The sequence below is a fragment of the Euphorbia lathyris genome, chromosome 6 (assembly GCF_963576675.1).
Source record: "Euphorbia lathyris chromosome 6, ddEupLath1.1, whole genome shotgun sequence".
Lineage (NCBI taxonomy): Eukaryota > Viridiplantae > Streptophyta > Magnoliopsida > Malpighiales > Euphorbiaceae > Euphorbia > Euphorbia lathyris.
The window spans coordinates 3,638,954-3,644,162 of record NC_088915.1 but is presented as its reverse complement, the minus strand read 5'-3'; the positions used below and the strand labels follow the sequence as shown (position 1 = coordinate 3,644,162).

Sequence of the window (5,209 nt, the reverse complement as noted above, 5' to 3'; positions counted from 1 at the left end):
CTTCCAAATATCATCTAATGCAATGATATAAACCTTTTCCTAAAAAAATGAAAAATACCGTGTAACTTTAAAATTTGGGAAAAAAAAATAATCATAAAATATAACAATATTATTATCTAAAATTTGCCATGACCCTTTTAGATGTAAAATTGCTAATTAAAATTTATATTCGATGTTAATTTTTATTTATTTTTAACAGATAATACAACTAATCAATAAAATATTATTCATATATGAAAAAATTATTATATATATGCACCTATTTTTTGGCGCACCTAGGCGGCCGCTCTATTCCTAAAGGCAGAGCTGGCGCTGCTTATATCTCAATAGAATCTTCGGGATGTAGAAAGTGAAAGACACTTTGCCACATGTAAAAAAAAACGCAAAATATATAGATAACAGGGTAAATAATTATAAGGTTTTTATGTATTTACTTAACACGCTAGTAAATCCATCATATTATTATAAGGTCCCTAAGTTTTATCTTAATCAATTCTTTAATCTTTACATTTGTTTTTGTAAATGAAAGTCTAAAATTGCCTCTAGTTATATACATAAAAAAAAATTTATCTTTTAGTTTCAAATTTAATCTAATTAATTTTAAAGAATTTTTGGAACTAAATATACACCGAAATTAATATACTTGAAAAAATGTATTATTAATTTTTTCAAATTATAATTATTTTTTAATATAATACCTTTAAACCAATATTAAATATTATTATAAATTTTTTAACATCATATTTTTTTTCTTCATTCATAAAATTTATTTATGTGTTTTTGTTTTTTTTTGTTGCTAACAAACCCACATGGATTTTGATTTTGTCTTAAATTTTTTTGTAGGCACCTATTTTTCTTAACCAATCCAGTTAGCCTTATGGTAAATCTTTGCACTTTTGCTTTGTTGGGTTTTATGTTTTAATGGAAATTCTGAAAACACTGTAATGATTCTTCAAAAACTAGCATATTACGTTGTCCTAAGAACTGAATAAATAGAAACAACCTTCAAATTCAGAGATAAGCATGGATTAGACAAGATGATTAAAAAGTGGGCAATATTGATACATTAACTCTAAACTGAAGTACAACCAAAGCATGTAATCTCAACTACTTGGAATATTTATACCTTTGTTCATTCTAGGTGTCTTTATTATTTTGGCAACCTCATCAACATTTGCACATCTTACATTCCCAATATAGTGAATCCATTGTATTTGGTGTTTTTTCTCTTTACCTTCCATTTGATTCTGCCTCTTTTTCCAATGCAGTGCAGTCCCTTCATCTAGCTGTTGCTACTACTGCTTTGAATTACTCTGTTTCTGCTGCTGATGTAAAAATTACTCATGGAGGTGTTCTTTCGCCCAATAGGACAGAGAAATCTATCCAGGATCATTTTTCCAAACAATGGTTGTTCATTTTGTGGCATTTTTTTTTTGCATCAACAACACCCACACCAATTAACTCAGTGAAAAGAGTTGTAACTTCCTTCGTCACTGGAAAACCTCTTGAAAACGCCAAGAACATAGTCTGGTCATCTTCAGAGACGTTTTTGCAAGGATCCCAGTCCCATAATTCACGTGCACCCAAGTCAAAATCCACAGCTCTTGGGACAATGCTCATACTCCCGAACACTCGATGAGGAAAACTGGGAATTACTAGCGCTTCGCTTGAGCTTGACGATCCTAGAACATGTCGCAATATGTCAGTGAAAACTTTTTATGGCGGAACATTTGTAAAGAAACTTCTTTCTCCACTATCCTTGCAGTGAGAGAGATTTCTGCTGACATTTCTAAAGGTAATGTGTTTGCATCAAGACTTTTCAGACATAAAACAGCCTCATCTGCAATGGCATTGAGCAAAATATCCTAGAGGGGGATGGGGTTCATAACAATACCCAAGAGTGTTCTAGATATTAAGTACTCTGTTGCTGCTGCTTCTCTAAACAAATTGATCAATATTAATTTTTAGGTACAGCACCATGGTTTTGTAGGATCAATCAACCAAAAATGCATCTAAACAACACAAGATCTCTAGAATGATTTTCTTTAAATAATGCATATTTAAAGAAGAAATTAGTAATTTAAACATAAACTTACTTGCAGTCTCATATCATCCTCGCTGTTAGAAGAGATTGTTTTCGCCGGCAACATTCAGCAATCACTGATAAAATATCCTTTTTTTTGTTCTTGAGAAAGCCTGAAAGATCTTTGCTGTTCTCATGTTTCTTCACCATTGTTTTTCCTGCACATAGTTAAGGTTTTTCAGATTTTTGTGAATCTTTTCCGTTCTTAACAACCCTAGCTATCTATAAAATAATGATTCTTTTTACCTCTTTGATGTTGATTTCGATTTGATTTTATTTGTTGCCTGCCAGATCTGTTGAGCCGCTTTTTGTGGAACGTAAACCCTAATCCACAGCACATAAGATTGGAGATATCAATGTCTAATGCACAACCACATTTACAACATGCATTTATGTAGGTCAGGCCATTTGTATGGGATATTGAATTCATATCAAATAATAGGCATCATACATAAAACAACCTAATTACCCTCTATTCTAATCTAATTACATTAAATAACCTTATAATCTTATACAATTACATTCAATAATCCATATTATTGTTCAATTGTATTTAATAATCTCAAAAATCTCATGAACTTTCAAAAGTTCATAATTATTTATATATTTGGCGTGTCTTTCACTTTCTACACCCAAAATATTATCTAAAAAATTCTAACAAGAATTCCTTTCTCTTTCTTCGATGAATCACTAATTATTGTGTATAAGTTTTCCTTAATCGGAATTAATTAAGTATCTAAAAAGCCAGTCAATGTAAGAATTGAATTCCTAATATGGCTCAAATCATCCTTCCATTTCCGGTACAAACAGAGACATTTTTCTTTTCTAGCAAGTTACATTTTTATATACTCCGTTGAACTCTTCTTCCGTAGATTTTCCGCATTCGGTTTCCGTGCAACATAGCACATATATATTCCTCAAAAATACTAATCTCTAAATTCCATCTCTTTACTTGGAAACAATGGAAATAGATTAAGATCTTCAATGGAATTAAATTCATTCGGTGTTGATCAAACAATTAAAAAAGCTGATAATATAGTCATTACAAATGCAATGAATGATTACCCGAAAGTACCAAACCATAATACAGAAGAAGCTTAAAAAAGTACATCGGTTGAATCAATCCGCCTAAAAGTAGGCAACTGAATTGAAGCAAAACAATAATACCAATTGAGAAAATCAGGCACCAACAATTTCCTGATCATTTGTTACAAACAAAAAATTAGTATTTTGAGAGAAACATCTAGCATTGTCAAACTAAAATGAACAATAGCTAATGCTTTACTAAATGAACAAACACAGATTTGGACTCTGCAATTTTCTCCATTGCAAATTAAGCTAAAAATAGTTACTCCCAAAGCCGCAATCTCAACTAGTTGAAAATGCAGGAAATTATAGCAAAAATAATTGTCTGCTGAAATTTACATAATATTCAGATCAAGCATTAGCAGCATAGTTTCATCATAGCAAATAACAAACAATCTTGATTTGTATAAAAAAACTTATCATAACACAAGAAGCAGAAACAAACTTGCGGTTTCAATTTCAAGTAATCATATCATCCTCACACATTAGATAGGTTATATAAACAAACACACTAGAGAGCAACATCTGATAACAAAAATGAGCATATCAAGTTTAAAACAAACTTATAGAACACATGAGACAACTTATGTAAGGCACTCACAAACAAACAAATTTGACAATAAATCTATTGAAATCACAATTACAATCCTAAAATTCTCACCTTTTGGCATAATCATTTTTTAAAAACCACTATAGAAAACAAGTAATTAAAGAAAAATTAATAATGATAGATCATTTGTAAACACATATAATAAGCTAGAGTAGTTGAAAAACTCATTATATCTTCAGAATTGCTATTAAAACATGAAACCCAACAAAGAAAAAATGCAAAGATTTACAATGAAGCAGTAATTTGATTTGTTAATAGTTTCCTGCAAAAAAAATTTATTAAGATAGGATCAAAATACTGACCATCACTTGATGCTCCTCCCTTCTTTCTTGAGGAAGGGTTTTTATAGAATTAAGCTTGATTCTCTTTGGAAATTTACTCGATGACAGAGCAGTTAGAGATCAGATCCTAAAAGCATTGATGAATGCTAACTTTCTAGAGAAGATAAACCCTAATCCTAAGTATTGATTTCTATAAAATTGATTATGCCACTTTCTGGAGAAGATAAACCCTAATCCTAACTGTATCCATGATTGATATATGGGCTATCTACTATTCAGATCTCACACAGGAGATATCTATGAACATTGGGTAACAGTAATTGTTATTCCGCGATTGAGAAGAGTAAAAACCACGGGACCTTTGAGGAGTCCACCCTACTTCTCTTATTATGATAAAATTGAGGGCAAAACAAACCCAACAAAGTCTTACAAAAGGTTTATAACCCACCAACAATCATGAAACAATAAGAGATTTTAAGAAGTAGACAAATACCAAGAAAGAGAAGAAATCAGTCTATAATTTTCCCCAACTCCGAACAGACCTTTCCGACCTCCGAACGGCAATCCCAACGGTGAGAACAAGGAACAATATGTCTAGAAGCTCCTGTCCAAAAATCGTGACGATCCGACGGTTCAATCTCCGCGAATCGACAAAAACGTGAACTGACCTAATGAGAGAAAATGCCAAATCCGAAAATCTCCTTTTGGTGTGTCTTTTCTTCTTCCTTCACTTATCTCAATAAATGATAATTAATTCACTTAAATACATATTAACCTAGATTCTCAAAGAAGCCAAAATTAATATTAAATGGACCTTAAATATGGGCGGGACCCATAACAATCTCCCCCTCCAGCCCATCACGGAGAGAAGAAAAAACTCAAATTCTTCAACGTTTGAATCTCATCCCGGAAAGCTTATTACAAAGCTCAAGCTTGCTTCCGGGAACCACCTTGGTTAACATGTCTGCTGCATTTTTATCTGTGTGGACTTTCTTTAACAACAATTCTTTCTCTTCAATCACATTCCGCAACCAATGATATCTGATATCAATGTGCTTGATACGAGCATGATACATGGCATTCTTGCTCAAGTCCATAGCACTCTGACTGTCACAGAATGTCACATACTCACATTGCTTCAAACCCAAC

General features: G+C 31.9%; 1 long non-coding RNA gene across 1 annotated transcript; it reads right to left on the bottom strand.

Moving 5' to 3' along the window:
- Nucleotides 1–1,480: 1,480 nt before the first annotated feature.
- LOC136232270 (uncharacterized) lies at nt 1,481–4,247 on the bottom strand. The gene is made up of 4 exons (XR_010690445.1): nt 4,082–4,247; nt 2,330–2,407; nt 2,097–2,241; nt 1,481–1,682 (listed from the first exon to the last, which is right to left on the bottom strand). It is a non-coding gene; the product is annotated as an uncharacterized lncRNA (long non-coding RNA).
- Nucleotides 4,248–5,209: the final 962 nt, after the last annotated feature.